This window comes from Spermophilus citellus, assembly GCF_964194105.1.
Source record: "Spermophilus citellus genome assembly, chromosome: 14".
Lineage (NCBI taxonomy): Eukaryota > Metazoa > Chordata > Mammalia > Rodentia > Sciuridae > Spermophilus > Spermophilus citellus.
This window is the reverse complement of record NC_138194.1, coordinates 64894821-64912274: the sequence shown is the minus strand read 5'-3', so window position 1 is coordinate 64912274 and position 17454 is coordinate 64894821.

Sequence of the window (17454 nt, the reverse complement as noted above, 5' to 3'; positions counted from 1 at the left end):
ATTCCTGGGATGAACAGAATGCTGAAAATACTAAAAGAAGATACATTTCAGCTAATCAAGAAAATATAAGTTCATCAAAATCTCTTGGCTGAGCCTTTGATGACTACACGTAACTTTTGGATATGGCTGATCCCCACATGAAAAAGGCATAGCATGTAAATGACACAATTCATGTACATAAGTTATGAAAAACTAGGTAATGAGGTATCTCCACAAACCAATCGTCAATGAGTAGAGAAAAGCCACCATTGACACAAGATTGCATGATATCCCTCCGTGCTGGAGGAAGCAGAGGAACTAATGAGTGGGGACATTCAGAACCCTAGCCTAAAGGAAAAAATTTGATAAATTAAAAAATCATACATTGAAAATCTTGTAAAACAAAAGAAACAATTAACAAAGTTCAAATTGATGTCGTACACTAGAAGACATGTGAATGCTTTTTAAGAAAAAACTGGTATATCAGATAAGAAAGAAATTGTGAACACAGCTTTGGACAAAAACTTCATACATGTGCACAGATGCATATGAATATATATAATATTCTTTATAGTAGTAAATCCATGAACCAGTCTATATGTCAAAGACTAGGAGAATGGGTATGTAAAATACTACATTATTCTAATTGAATATTTGTTATAGACAAATTTAAAAACATCTACTATGACTACATGTATAACATATATAGTTTGAAAGGATGACCTTTAGTGAAAAACAGTTACAAGGAAGATATAATCAGGGGTGGGATGTAGCTCAGTGGTAGAACACTTACCTAGCATATGCAGGGACCATGGGTTCCATATCCAGCACTGCCAAAAACAAAATAAAGGTCATTATTATATCCCAATGTGTTTGTAGACCACACACATTAGGCTTCATAAAACTATATGATATAGAAATTAAGGAGAAATACTTTTTATAATTATGGTGATAATTAGACAAAGCTATATATGATAAAAGTTCATCTATTTCTGTAAAGTTCTCCTTTGAGAAAAGATCTGGATCAATTATGGAAAAATAATAACATTTTAAAACTATATATGTTTTGGTTAAATGGGGTCCTCGGTTATCATTCTTCATAATTTTCTATATTGATAAACATTTCATAGTAAATCTATTTTTGCTGAAATCTGTTTAGACATTCTCAACAGGAACAAATGTTTTGACTATTAAGATGGATCCACAGAAACTCATTTTCATTAACATTTGCTGACTTTAGGAACTGTAGCTTTTGAATTTGTGGCAAGGAGGACCAGCATTTGATGTTTTCTTCCTCATCAATGTGTTTGTCACCTCTACTTGTGGATGAGAAGTACTGAACACATCAGGAATGATTCTTTTTCGTCCTAGCACAAGGACTCTCTATACAGTTGGAATTCTTTCTATAGATTCACAAAACTTTAGGTTTGATTTTTTTTGAGACACCTATTTGTCTAGAAGAATGATTAATTAATAAACCATCCATTTATTCAACAATGAGTGATTTTGGACATCAACTTTGGTTCTGGAGTTGAACAATCAAACTGGACATGTGAGGCAAATGTGTAAAGAAGTAATTTAGTACAGTAACAAATTTTTTTTACACAGCTGTTATTCAGATTTCTCTCAAGAAGTGAACTGTGTTTCATAAATTCCTTGAAGTTCCTTTAAGTGGAAGATAACCTAAGCAAAATATAAACAAACAAAAGCTCTTCTACATGAGAAGATGTGAATTCCCTTTAAAAGGGGAGGAGATTAAGGTGAGAAAATAGAGGGTCAAGCAGGGACAAAGGATAGGAACACCAACAAGATAGCAGAAGACTACATGTTATATAGAGTGAAGGGCTCATTAACAGACCTCTGGGTATCCAAAATGAATTTTTAGTACAGGTAGATATATTAAAATATATCATTTGTTTTCCAAATTTATGCAGTTTAATCCCTCACTATGATCCCCATATTGTTACAATAACAAAGGCTTTGAGGAATGGCTATTTTTGTGAAAACTGGAGATACAGTCTTGGTTCCTGTTTGGGTCGGAGTGGTCAGAAACAAAGACAGTACAAAAGGTAGTTGGAGCCCAGAGGTTGAGTTGATTGTGAGCAAGAAAGTCTTTGCAGGGAATGCATGAAAATATTGGAGGAGGATCTTGAATTTCCACTGTCTGAAAAATTTGGGATAGTAGTAAATGTTATCTATATCTCAAGATAGTATAATAATATAAATGTGAGCACATGCTTCCTTGGGGGAGAACGTATCTCCTCTTAGGAAATATGTCCCTGTGGAAGATGATGACATCATAAGAGATGTGGTAGTTGATCTGAGTATTAAAGTATACATATTTTTGTGCTGGACTGACAAGCTTAGAAAAAGCAGAAAAAAATGAGATGGGTAACATAACATGATACTAGTGCAGTAGTTAAGAACACAGACTTGGAGCAGTTGCTTGGTTTAAATTTTAACTCTGTCATTTACTAGTTATTTCACTTTAAGTTAAGTTACCACCTTGGTACCTCAACTGTTGTTTTTTTCTTTTTCTGTAAAATGGGGCTACCTGCAAAGAGTTGCTTAAGATGCTTAAATGAGTCACCAGCACACAGTATGCTCTGAATATGTTTACTGTTATTATCTTATTCAGGGAAAGATGAGTAGCTTGGCATGACCTGCATGGATGTGACTGTAGCAGATAGTGAAGACCTTACTTATTAGAATAATTACAGACTTTCTTCTGTTCTGTAGTTTTTAGAGTGTGGTCAGAGTTGAGCTTTAGAAAGGTATCTATGAGAGTGCCATGGAGCAAGGATTGAAAGTATGGGAAGAGTCAAAGAAAATAATTGGAAGGTTTATGCAATGATATGCATTCATTGCTGCAAGGCCAGAGATAAGTTCCTCATGTAGGGAAGCGGTGGAGGAAATGAAGGAATGTGCTTACACAGGAGTTAGTGATTACCCATGAAGCCTTGTTCTAGCTTCAGAATCCAAAATGGTGTAGACCAGAGCTCTCCAGTAGAAATACAAGCCACATATGTAATTTTAAAATGTAATTTTTTCTAATCACTTTTAAAAAGCAAAAAGAAGTATATAAAATTCACCTTTAATTTTAAAATTTCAGAAAGCCTGAATAGCAAAAATAATATTTCAATTTGTAATCAATATAAAATTTATTAATGAGATATTTTATATTCTTCTTTTCATGGTAGGCATTTAAAATTTGAGGTGCATATTATACTTACATTACCTGTTGCAATGGTTGGATCTGGAATGTCCCCCAAGGCCCATGTGTTGAAGGCTTATTCCACAGCCCCTGATGCTGTTGGGAAGTGGTGGAACCTGTGAGAGGTGGGGCCTAATGGAAAGATGTTAAGTAATTGGGGGATGTTCTTGAATTGGGTATTAAGACCCAGGTTTTTCCTCTTTCCTTTAGCTTTCTGGATGCCATGAGGTGAGCAGCCTTCCCTGTCATACCCTAGCCAAGATGTGCTATGCTGCCACTGGCCCGAAGCAAGACTGAAAGACCATGGACTGAAACTCTAAAAAAAAAAGAGCCAAAATTAACCATTTCCCTTATTAAGTTGATTATCTCAGGTATTTTGTCACAGTAACAGAAAGCTGACTGACCTACCTATGAATTCAGAATAGTTATATTTCAAGTGCTCAACAGCAACATGTAGCTACTAAATGTTGACTAAGTAGGAAGAGGTAATATTTTGCCTTTTCTATCCTATTTCAGCTTAAAAACACTCTAGACATTTCTGGAAAGTCTGTCAAATTCCTGTTCTGGCCTGAGATACAAGAAATATTCCAATATTCATATCTTTAAATTGGAACCCCAGTGATAGTGAGAAAGGCTTGGAGAAAATTGTCTCTCTTAGAGCCTATAGAAGAAGCCAACCATATGCTATCTTCATTTTAGATTTCTGAGAGTCACCTGGCTTGTAGTAATTTGTTATTGAATCCACAGGAACTAATATATCCTCCTTTCCTTTAGATTTTGAGCTTTGGGGAGAGGGAAACTGTTTTTGTCACGTCTATCAATATTTATTAAGCTCTTGCTAGATTCCTGGTGTTAATCAAGGTACTTAGATAAACTGACCAACAAATCTAAGTATCTTAACTCAGTCAGTGAGTTGGCAGATATTTATTGAGAGCCCAGTATGTACTGGGTGCTCTTCCAGATGCTGAGGGTTCAGGGAACAAGAGAGGCAGAGTAACTATCCTTAAGTAATTTTCTTCAGAGCTGGTGGACACACTCAAACTTTGGAGTATCAAATGTCTATCCTCTCATCTTCTGGTCCCTTCTGTCCCAAGCACTCCATGTACTGCTGGGAGTCATTTTTGCCCATAAACCAGGCAAGTAATGATCCTTCTGTGGGTTCTCAGTTTTCTCCCAATTTGCTAAAATTTTTATATATATGTAAAAAAGAAACTTCACATTCAAATACTTGGGTATTGAAGAGATGAAATAAATATGCCAATATCTCTTAGCACATGATGCCCTGGGTGGGGGATAGGGGGTCCTAACTTTCTTCTCCAGAGTCATCTTCAAATGCTGCTCCATAAGAGACCTTTGCCTCAGTCCAGGTGGACTCCTTGCAGTTCTAAACCGCACTGGCTGTGGACTCCTGCCTGTCTTCCACTCCACTGCTCTCTATACCTGCTCTTCCTCCTCCATTCCCTTCCCATGTCAGATACTATCTGCTCTGACAATGTCTCATTTGCCCTGAGCTCTCAGAATTGGACTCAATACCCATCTAAAGTCTGTACCACTGTGCCTCAGTGTTTCCATTTACGTGTCCTTCTGGACTATGAACTCTTCAAGGACACAAGCTGGCCTCAGTCGCTTAGGTGACCCAAAGCCTGGAACTTAACATCACGACCAGAGAAGTGATCCTCAACTGCGATCTTACAAAACAGAGCTGGAGCAAAATGGTCTAGAAAAGAGTGTCGCACTTACATCGGTTCATTTTGTTGGTGCCAATGCACAAAATACCTAATTTTTAATACTTTAAACTTAAATCAGAAAATAAAAAGGCTCTAGCCAATTTCCCCATGGATCCAGAGACTCTTCAGTTGTTGGATGGATGCCAGGACAAGAGTGGAACCTCTCTAGTCGGCTTCCCTCCCGTCATTCTTGTCCAACCTCTGTCAGATGCAGCAGGTGCTGCCAACCAGAACAGCAATCACCTCTGCGGGTCCCAAGCCTCATGCTGCTTTTGCCTTCTTCCCGGGAAAGGGGATGCAATCCTCTTCTCTCATCAGTCATTCGCTTCCTGTCAACAAGCCTGTGGCCAGACGCCTTGTGTGGCTCAGGTGGCTTCAGGGAGAGGTCCCTGTGGGGTGGAGGCTGGTTGGAGTCAGCAGAAGGTTCCACACCCAGCAGGTGCTTAGCAGTCACAGAGGAAAGGAAACAGCCTAGACGCCTCCCCTAAGCAGTGGTTTTACCAGAAGAAGGATGAATAGGCCGGAAACCATCCCGCCAGCAAACCTCCTCCTGTCAGCTGCAAGACTGACAAAACAAATGTGCTTTATCTGCAAGTGAGATTGGCTTCCGAAGGCCGATGCATCATGCAGAGGCTGAACTACTCCCTCCAGAGGAGCGTGTCATCTTCCTCCTCCTTGCAGTGCCCGGGTGCCCTGGCGGTCTTCCTGCTGGTGGCCAAATGAGTTCAAAAGAGCAAAGGGATAAGGCGATGTTCTTCTCTTCTCCCAACTCTCCAGCCAAGGCTTGGTCCAGAAATGCAGCTAGGCTTCAGATGGGGGCAGCAACTACAGCCTCTCTGGTGTGCTTGCCAAGGCCCATCTCCAAGCCTGACGGGTAGGAATGGCTGACCTCCAAGTGCCTCATTTCCCTCCACTCACTCCACCTAGATGGCGCAGGAGAAGCTGGAATTCGGGTCTGCTTAATGTTTAGATCTCTTTTCATCTCTAGTGGGAGGATCAGGGGAGCCAATGGATCGATTGCTTAGCCTTGGGGATGCAGAGGCCTTGGCCATGAGTTTTATCCAGGCTTGCTGGGGTTCCCACTGTGTGACGGCGGGTTGGCCATTAGGTTAAGGGAAGAAGGTGAACACTGAAATGGAATTGGGAAAAGAAAGGAATGTAGGACATTTGAGACTTTCTTGTCACAATGCAGAACACCCTTTCAGTCTGACTTGTGACCATGGCAGTCCACCATTTACGGCATAGGAAAGGAGGAATTGAGAGAAATGAACAGAATGAAAACAGAAGAGAACTATGTGAGGGGGAAGGAGCTGAAGTCACTTGGACAGAAAATAGGGAGCAGGGAGTGCTTTTAAAACAGGACCTCTGTTTTGCTGAAACTGCTCTTCCTTCTTTTCTCAGGTTCTATTTATTGCCATCTTGAACATTGCAGCTGACAGGAGGAGGTTTGCTGGCCGGATGGTTTCCAGCCTATTTGAAATGCTTGGAAAACTCTTTTTGGTAGCAAAGACTACTCTCCTACTAGGTGAGACCCACATTGTACCTGCTCCATGAGAAACCATTCTTTTTTTTTTTTTGTACCAGGGATTGAACTCAGGGGCACTTGGCCACTGAGCCACATCCCCAGCCCCATTTTGTATTTTATTTAGAGACAGGGTCTCACTGAGTTGCTTCATGCCTCACTTTTACTGAGGTTGGTTTTGAACTCACGATCCTCCTGCCTCATCCTCCTGAGCTGCTGGGATTACATATGTGCGCCACCTTGCTTGGCAAAACCTGCATTCTTGAACCAACAGTCTTATGCAAAATTCTAGAGACAAAACTCAATCCAGAACTATGATCAGCCCTATCAGGAGAGATAGAATAGAGTGAAAAGAATTCCAAATAGTTCTAGAGTCAACTCCTTACTTAGCAAGCTGTGTGACAGTGCATCACTTAATTTTGGATCTCCATCCTCATATGCAAGATAACCTGCCAAATTATTTCTAAGATCTTTTGTACCTTTAAAGCTGTATCCTAATACAGATAATCCTAATTTTCATCTGCTTAAAAGTCCTACAGCACTGTGCCCATGGCTCTCACTTGATGTAGTACAATAGCTCCACACCTTTCTACCCAGCCATAACTTCCCCTTCTCCTTCCCTTCTATTCTGTGGCTGAACCATCCCAAAATACCTAGTCCCTGTCTCTTGGTCCTGGTCTCTGAACATGACACTCCTTCTTCCTGACAACTGCTAACTCTGCTCTCCCTACCCCATCTCCTAGTTTCCCTCATAATTCTATTTTCTCTGGGACACCTTCTCTGGCCATGTGCTTCTCTTTAGTTGACTGAGGCTTCTTCTGTATTATTAAAGCCCCACATAGACCCCATAGCACCTTCCAGAGGATACTGCTCTCCTATCTACCTGCCTTCTTAAACTTTAAACTCATTAAAGACACAAGTTGCATCTTGTATTTTATGCTTCATCTGAAAACAGTAAATGCACTAAAGAAATCACTGGAGCTAACTTTAGAAGCCTTGTGCATATCTTTCTGAGTTTTTGTCTTTCCTTAGAATTGTGTGGTAGAAATGTTTTCTTTAGCAAGAGAATCAAGGCATTGGAAGGGACAGAAAATCAACCATAAAGCAAATGTATTTGGACTTGAAAGGCCTCTAGATTCTATTATGGAACTGTGTATTCTTTTGGACTAAGGATGTAACACAGCTGGTTTTGAGGGCTTGGAATGTATAGGGTCCGCCCAGCAGTGTTGTCCCCTCAGGGAAAAATACAGTCATGTTCATGGAGGCTAAAATGCAGAAGGGCATGTAGAGAACTGAGAAAAAGATGCTATCTGGTACGTTTTATGAATCATTTTTATCATTTTTCAGTCACTGTGTTACTCATTCTCTCACCCATCCTAGTTCCTAACTACAGAAGCAACGAAGCAGAGTCAGGCCTTTATCTAAATCATGGCTTTCCCATGTTATTCAAAAAACAGTGAGAAATGAGGCTTTGGAGGAAACTGGGGGAGATTCCAAAATATTACAAGAGAGTCCAAAGGGCACATGAGTGTCATTACTTACTGAGCAAATGGGAGGCAGAAACTTTGAAAGCACATGCTCATTAAAGAAGTAATGAAAAATGGTGATATAGCAAGAAGGGAAAAGAAAAATGCTCCCAAACCACCTGCTCCTCCCCAAAGACAACTACCACTAAGGGTCTGGTAGGTTTTATTAGCTCCCTTTTTCCATGCACACTCTACACCCTTTGCTTTATTTTAAAATTAGGTGTCTACATAGTATACAACCAGTTTTTAATTGAATTTTTAAACTTAGGTTGTTGCTGGGCATGGTGGTGCATGCCTGTAATCCCAGCATCTCTGGAGGCTGAGACAGGTGGATCACAAGTTCAAAGCCAGCCTCAGCCACTTAGTGAGGCTAAGCAACTCAGCAAGACCCTGTCTCTAAATAAAATATAAAAAAGGGGGCTGGGAATGTGGCTCAGTGATAAAGCACCCCTGGGTTCAATCCTGGTACCCACCCCCACAAAAAAATAAGGTTGTCAAAGAAGAATATTTTTATGTGTACTTAAGATTACTTTTTACTTTATCAGTGTCTCCACTGAGACACTGAGACTATGCATTTCTAATATTAACACATAAACATATGTATTAAATAACAAACAATAGAGCCTGAGGAAAAGTAAGGAAAAAAATAGGGTTGTAATAAAATAATATAATAAACCTAACAAGTGTATAAATATGGTTGTTTCTGAGAATGCCTGTTAAGCAAATAGCTCAATTAGTGATATTTGGAGAAACAGGGATTTCCTATTCTAGGGTCAAACCGAACACTTCTATAGCTAACTTGGGTAAACAATGGGCTTGTAAGAGGATAGGGAGATATGTGGTTCCTGATTCCCCACAAAGAAGAGAGGAATTAAGGGGCTGAGGTTGTGGCTCAGTGCAGAGAGTGCTTGCCTAGCATATGTGAGGCACTGGGTTTGTGTCTCAGTATGGCATATAAATAAATAAAATAAAGGTCCATCAACAACTAATAAAAATATTTAAAAAAAGAAGAGAGGAATTGACTACTGTCCCAAAACAGTATTTAATTGAACTAACACTTTTTAAGTGCCTTATTAGTATCTCATATGTATCTATAAGATTTCAGGTTTCTTTCTGGATCTCCTACCTCTGTATTCAAAGCCATCTTTCACATCAGAAGGAAAAAATAAACACATATTATTTTCCTGCCCACCTTAGCAGCTCATCCCAATTTGTTTCTTCTTCTCTTGGGCCATGTCACTACACAGTAGTTGCTTTCTATGTTAGGAGATGGCCCAACAGGAACCTCTTGCATTGCCCTGTTTCTTCTTCTCTCTCACCTCCTGAGAGCCACAAAACGCTCCCAAGTCTACTCTCACCTGTGTTTGGCCTCTCCTTCATCTCCTTAAATTTTGCCCTTGGCGTCTCCAATTTGGATTGGTTTCTTTTCTTTCTAGCCTCTTTGATTCCTGCTCCTCCTATTGGAGTCCTCCTTCAATCTTGTCTCTGAGGAATTTGCCTCCCATGCAGGTAATGTTATTTTCCTGCTTATTTTTCTGTGGGCTTAAATACCTGCAGCCTTGCTCTCATAGAGGTGCTTTGTCTCTGCTACCATTTTTACACATGATTCGTCTTTTGCATATCTTTTCTTGACACTCTCCAGGGTCATTGTGGGGGAAGAGCAATGCATTTTTCCACATTTGTATCCTGAGTACCCAGCACAACAGTAAGTGCTCAGAGTTGTAGAATGGAACTGATATGGGAAGGGGCACTGGGCAAGGTGACAGAAGATGGAGGAGAAGGGGGACTCCTTTTGCTTCCCCAGGAGACAGCAAAGCTCCTCATGATTTTTTCCCATATTATGCAACTGCTCCCCTCTTTTTGTCAAGGGTGACAGGGGGACTTGACCCCATTGTGAACTTAGTCTTTCTTCTAAGCAGCTAGTTAGCAGAAGATGTAAAAACTGGAGAGGACACAGTGAGAGTGACCATGAACTCTGAACAGTAGGATTCAGGGTTTGGATGGACTCGCAAACACCCTTCAGTGGGAGCTATAATGGCTGCAAATGGTATATTTCCATTATTTATTTGTCCATCTTTGACTTTCTTTAAGTAAACTGTAATACCTGGAAGCCTGAATACATATTTTTTTCTTGCATTCAAATAACACTAAACTGGCTATACAGAAGTTTTCTGTAGAATAAGTCCTATGCTTCTGATGACTTCCTTTATACATGTACTAGAAAGAGGGAAAACAAGGAAGTTTAAGGGTTGACAGGAAAATTTTTTTGGAAAGAGAAAGTTGTTGAGCAAAATACCTTTATGAGTGAATAATATTGAATCTGATTAGTAATACTAATCCAAGCATCTGGTCACAAATATTCCTCAACCAATCCATACATAAACCTATTATTGATTCATGAATTTGCTTGGAGGACTAGTTGAGAATGAACTAAAAGTGAGACAAAGATGATTAAACTGCTTCTGCATAAGAAATGGACAGAGACTTTATGTTGGCTGTTGGGCTGAATTAGAAAGTGGAGGAAGTCAAAGAAAAAAAGATCTTCCTGGAAACAGGAAATAAAGGTTGAGTATGCTTGGCAGAGACCTGTCAAAATCCTCCATGCAGGAATGATCCAAGTCAAAGAAGGCTGGGGGTGTACTCACACTGTTGCTGTAGGTCTCCGCAGTGTGATTCCCGTCTATTGCCTGGAGCCATAAGCAAACTCATTCGCACATAACCTTCAGCTGGAAGGCACTACTTGTGAAAGTAAAAAGACCATAGTAATGTTAAATAGGGCAATATTCAACAGGGGAAAAAGTAGTACACAAGAAAGGTGAAAAACAAATTGGGTTTTAAAATTCAACAAATAAATATGATTTTGGAGATAAAGGCATCTAATAGAACTATAAGTGTTTGGTCAATCCCACATGCCAACTGTCCCTGGGGGAAAGAATAGACATTTTCTTACTGGAGTTAGTGTAGTGTTTGAATCAATTTTAACTAAATCTTAAAAAAAAAAAAAAACATTGTGAGTAGCTTCATTTGTAATAGCCCCAAGTTGGAAATAATTCAAATGCGTTCATCCAATAGGTGAATGGATAATCAAACTGTGGTATATCCATACAATGAATACTATTCAGTACTAAAATAGCCATTGATGCACTCAACAGCTTGGATGAACACCAAGAGTATTAAGCTAAATGAAAAAAAGACTAGTATAAAAAGATCACATACTATATAATTCTATCATATGGCATTTTGAAGGGAAAATTATAGTGATAGAGAATAGATCAGTGATTTCCAAGGGTGTTTGGGGCTATGGTTGGGAGAGGAATTGACTCTTAAGTGGTAACATGAGGAAGTTTTCTTATGATGATGGAATAGTTCTTTACGCTGGCTATAGTGATGGTTACATGAATCTACACGTGTGATAAAATGCATACAGACACATGTATGTTTATATAAAAATACATATGAAAATGATGAAATCTGAGTAAGGTACATACTTGAGTTAATAATATTATACCAATGTCAGTTTTTTTGATTTGGAAAATAAGATATTACCACTGGAATTAAGAAGAATAAATAGAAATTACTTTTTTGCATATTCTTATGAATTAAACTATTTCCAAATCAAAAGATAGATACAGTAAATTCTCACTATTTGGTAGTTATGCTCTTTAAAGTCTCTGTGAATGTTGAATTAGTGAACGCTGAACCATTGCTCCTAGGAGAAATATTGGGTTAGATTCCTGCAAGCATCTGGATACAAAAATTCATCAACCAATCCATACATAAACCTATTATTGATTCATGAACATTGAACTTACCGCAACAGCATCATAACTGATGCCTGAACAAAGCTTATCTAACACAAGAATTTTCTCAGTAAGATGCACCACAGACATTTTGCACTAGAAACATTAAATAGTACTTCAATGTTATTCATGGGGCCTTTTAAAATAGTGAAGTCATAAGCAAAAACAGCAAAAATACAAAAAAATGGTACTAAATAATTATAAAAGAACCCCTGTTTACAGCATGATAATATGAGAGTTGAACATGCAGGCAGAGTATTGCCTTGATTGACCTTGGTTGTGACTTTGTTTATCTAGGAACTCAAATTTTTTATCATGCTGTCTGTGGCCATGAATGAATGTGAAAGAGCCTTGAGTATTGATTTTTGGATTACAAATAAATTTTAGTAAGGTGCAGTGGCACATGTCTGTAATCCCAGCAGCTTAGGAGGCTGAGGCAGGAGGACTGCAAGTAAAAAGTCAACCTCAGCAATTTAGCAAGGTCTAAGCAATTTAGCAAGAGTCTGACTCTAAATAAAAATATTTAAAAAGGCCTGGGGATGTGGCTTGGTGGTTAAGTGCCTCTGTATTCAATCCCTGATACCAAAAAAAAAAAAAGTTTTTTTAGTGACTATGTAAATTCAGAAACATAGAGTCTGAGAGTAATGAGGATTGACTGTATTCATCTACACACCTCTATATAAGCCTATGTGCACATACATGTGTATATAAGTCTGTTTTCAATACTTGTAAGTTCCCTGTGGATTCAACCAAGCTTGGTTTGAAAATACGTGTTTTTTTTTTTTTTTTAAAAAAAACATTTGCATCTGTACTGAAAATCTGCAGACTTCTTTTCCTTGTCATCATTCCCTAAACAATGCAGTATAACAATTATTTACATAGCACTTACATTGTCTTAGGTGTCGTAAGTAATATAGAAATGATAGCTTAAAGTCTGTGGAATGATGTGCATAGGTTACATAAAAACACTATGCCATTTTATATAAAAGACTTAAGCATCTGCAGAGTTTGAAACCCTAGAGTCAGGGAGAGTACTGGAACATTTAAACCCCTGTGGATACAGAGGAAAGACCTGTATACCTGGCAATTGCAGAGGAGGTGAGAATGCATTTGTCAGCATTATTCTGAAGGCCTTGTTGGTTTTCCATCCATGTTTTTCCCTTTTGAATGCCCCTTTCTCTCTTTTCTTCCTAACCTGTGCTTTTTTAGTGACCAATGACTCTCAATTTCAGCTTTCCCTTCCCATGACTTACATCAGCTCTGTCAAAAGTCTAATGAAGTCCTCATTGAAGTGTGAACGACAGAGAAAGATTGATAAGAGTCTCCTTTTATCAATTTCCTACTTAAATTAGACAAAGAAAATTTGTTTAAAGTGTGATGTGATTTTAGGGACTGGGTTAAGAATTCATGAATATGTACATATATATTCTCCAGTATAGGTGTGGTAGGTAGGATGTTATATCCCTGAATGTTTAGGTTCCCTCAAAACTCATATGTAGAAATCCTAACCCCTAAGGTGATGGTATTACAAGGGGATGTCTTTTGGAAGGTGATTAGATTGAAAGGATTCAATCCAATACCTTTATAAAATGGGCCCAAGGGAGCTTGCTCACCCCTTCCATGTGAGCACACAGCGAGAAGATGCTACGAACCAAGAAATGGTCCTCACCTGACACCAGACCTTCTAGTGACTTGATCTCAGAACTTTAACCTCTGGAATTGTGAGCAATTTCTCTTAAGCTAATCAGCTTATGTTGTGATGGACATAGGATGAGCACACCAGTTACTCCAAAAGTCAAGCTTCCTAGCTAATTGACTACTTAAAAAGCCTACCCTGATAACACTAGACTTGAGTACTCTTATTAATCAAGGATACGAATATGCATGATTTTGTGAAAAACAACAGCTGTTCCCCTCCTCATCAGAACTGCATGCCTTTGGCTGCTAGGAAAAGTCAGCTTTTAACATCCCAAGACAAATTCCATTGCTCTATTCTATTAAAAACTACCAGAGTGCTTTCCTGTCCACACTGGGAATGGTCTTTTAGTGAAGGTAAGCCTGAGGCTCATTTTGACAGTCTGGAATGGCCCTTCTCATACTTGGTGTGTATAACCATTATACTCTCCATTATGAGTAAATAGCATCCCTTCATTTTGGTTTCTCTCTAATCCTCTATAGGCATATGCTAGTTCTGGAATTCTTATGGAGTCTCTGGTTAGTGTATTTCTGAGAAGTTAGATAAGACCAAGCTTTAGTTAAGCTCCACATAGTCGAGTGACATACAGCTGTTTTTGGCTGAAAGCCATTTGATTTTCCAAGTGCTCAAATGGAATCATTTAAAATGTAAAATGTATGAACATCTTTCCTCTGAACAAAATGGTACACTTTTTCTTGGCTTAATTTCCTTTAGACATAAAAATTAAGACTCTTTCACAGTACCAGCAACCAGTAATGCTGTACATGTTGCCAGGCTTACAGATTAGATAAACATTTTGGTTTCCAGTAGTATTTTCATGGAATTATCTCTATTCAGGTCAAATTCTATTTTGAGAACTCCAGCTGATTCAACAGCCTACAATTTGTACTTTTGGTCTCAAAGTAAATACTTGATTTAATTCAAGTCGAGAGAACTGCACTTGTATTTGAGCCCTGACCCATGTAATTTTAATATCCATTAGCCCTTGCTATGGGATGTAATTGGATGGATCAGATGCTTTGTACGTAGGTTCATGCAAACAGTGGGGAAAGCATTCTGGCCATTCCCTTCCAAAGCAAACAGTGGTCTAAGCAGGAATCGCCAATGAGGCCATATTCCTTTCTTCACCACTTCCTTCCGCTTTGTGTGGTAAGGCCCTCAAGTTCAGAGAGACGAAGCAAAAGGGCTTTAAAAAGGACATACAACTGTTTTAGTGGGTCTAGATGCAGATATGAATTTCTAGTCAAGATGCATCCAACACCACAGAAACCCTTATTCTCAAGGTATGGGAATTTACAACCTTCCAATAAACAAGGACACAGGGCAGAGCAGTTGGGACAGAGAAAGAGTCCACAAAGGAGCTGAGTCAACATCAGGCCTAATGCATCAGAACAAGGCTGAGTTAGGAATCTAGGAGGTTGAATCAAAATCAGGTAGGAGTGTTCACAACAAGGAGAAGGAAACACTCAAATCCAGAAGTGAAACCAAATAGCAATCTGAAGAGCCCAGGCAGTCATTAGAGACAGTAATGGGGACTCCAAAAAAAGACACCTGGCAAAACAGTTGCCCTTTTGCACTTGAAGCCCTCAAGCACATCTAATCTGCCCTCAGGGTGGTGTAAATGCAGTACACAGTAATTCTGGATTCAGTGTTCAAAAATGGCCACCACGAGCTATGTATCGTTTTAGGCACTTAACCTACATACCCCTGGTCTTGTGCAATCTTATCAACATTTATTTAAAGTAGGCTTATTTGCATTTTATAGATGAGAAGATTGAAGCTCAGAGAACTTTAGTAATTTATACTAGTTCAAGCAGCTTGGGAGTGAGACGATTCAAAGTTGAAACCCTGTGAATCTGACTTCAAAGCCAATGTTTGTAACTACTATACCAGAACTTGGTGTGAGGATTTAAATAACTTGAATCACTACCTGTAATTCTAATTAGTTAGGTCTTTCCTATTTCAAGAAACAAGAGACTTCCGGGGGCTATCTTTGTTCTTGGGAAGTGCAATAAGAATACATAAGGAAGTCAAGGTCGGGAAAAGATTATTTACGAGTCCCATGGCTGGTCTGCATAGAGAACCAAAATGCATGTGGGAGGCAACTCTGACTCATACGGCCTAATAGCAGCTTCATCAGTGGTCCCTTCAGCTGTGAATTTCTATGTGGTGACCTGTGTGTAGAGAACTTCTCAGTAGGGGGCTATGGGCCCAGAGGACACCTTACCCAACTTTGTTTTTTGGATAAATTCTTTAATGAGACATAATTTTTATGCATCTTAACAATCGGATACATGTATGTCATGTACAATGATCAAATCAAAATAACAAGAATTTCCATCTCTTCAAACATTGATCATTTTTATATGTTGGGAATTTCTAGTTATTTTTCTATTTATTTTGCAATATATCACAGTTTGTTGTAACCAATGGTCGCCATACTGTGCTATGGAAAACCAGAATTAATTCCTTCTCTCTAGCTGTGTTTTCATGCCCTTTATCTAACTTCTTTCCACCTTCTTTCCTGGCTTCCTTTCCCACTATCCAACTCTACTCTTCTATGAAGTTGATTGGATGAATTATCTTCACCTAAGTGTCTCCCATGTATAATTGAATTGCGTTTGCTTGACCTGCCATGGGATGGGTAGCACCTACTAGAAACCCTCTTCTCATATCCTTGTCAAGCCTCAAGTCCCTGAAAGATCAGAGCCTCCTGTGTTCCTAAGACCCTCAGCATGTCTGTATACCTTTGACTTCATGTTTCTGCCTTTTATATCTAAATATGTTTTTTTTCATCACTATATGTTGCTAGTTTCTCTTTCTCTCCTATTGAAGAAAACAAATCTGAAAACCTCTCTTGATGTGGCAGGGCTGAGTTCTGTCTGTTCTTAATGCAATAACAATGTTGATTGTATCCTCTTTTATAGCACACATGTGCTTTTAACACGTTAGGCATTCAGTTTTGTGGGAAGTGACTTTATGACATGAGTAATTTGGAAATTGACCACTATCTGCAGGGGTGGAAGGGAGCCCATTTTTCTGATTACTTGAGCCTTTAGATTTCAGTGTTTTATATATCTCGTCATATGGAACTAATAGCACCACACATTCAAAAAGACATCGCCTAATGCAATCTGAGATTTGAGTCTTTGAGCCTCTAATACTGCATTATGAAACTATTAAATCAAGATGTACGTTTTATTCATCTCTTGGTTCCCTATACTTCTTAGTATGGTGCTCTGAATGTAATTGATATGTAACATGTAGAGGTTCAAATTATACTCAAGGAACCTTTGATTCATGGCAGTACTGATATTGACTGGGACATTGCTAGGTCACCAATCACTGGGGCTGATCTGATTACTACTTCTGCTACTCCTAACAGTGGTAATTTACATTCACTTCATGTGTGCCATGTGCCAGGCACGTGAAAAAACAGGCTCAGAGGGGTTATTTTGCTCAACACTAAGTGGTAGGCAATGGATTCTGGATTTGAACTCAGGCGGTGAGGCTCCAAAAGCTACATTCTTTTTTAATGCTACCTTGATTGAGAAGCAGATTGCCACAGAACAGTCACCAAAAGCCAGCAAAGGGGATTTTGGGAATCTCAGCCTAAGGCACCTAGTTTCTCAACAGATGCTTTTGATATGATGGAAGAACTTAAGTTGGAACAACTAATAACAAATGGGGTTGTCCCCAACACTCTTTTCGAGATTTAAAATTATCCCTTCCCGGTCAGGATAAGCCAGTTAGTTGTCTGGAATAAGTGGTGAGTTGTTCCCCCAAAGCTCCTGTTAATGCAGGAATATTCAGAGATGAAATTAGTAGACCATGAGAACTGTAACCTAATTGGTCTATTCTAGTTTGAATGAACTGGGTGGTAACTGTAAGCAAGTGGGGCATGGCTAGAGGAGGTGGGTCACAGAGTGAGCTCTGGAAGGGTTCCTCTTCCCCGTGCCCTTCCTCCTTCCTTCTCTCTGCTGCCAGATC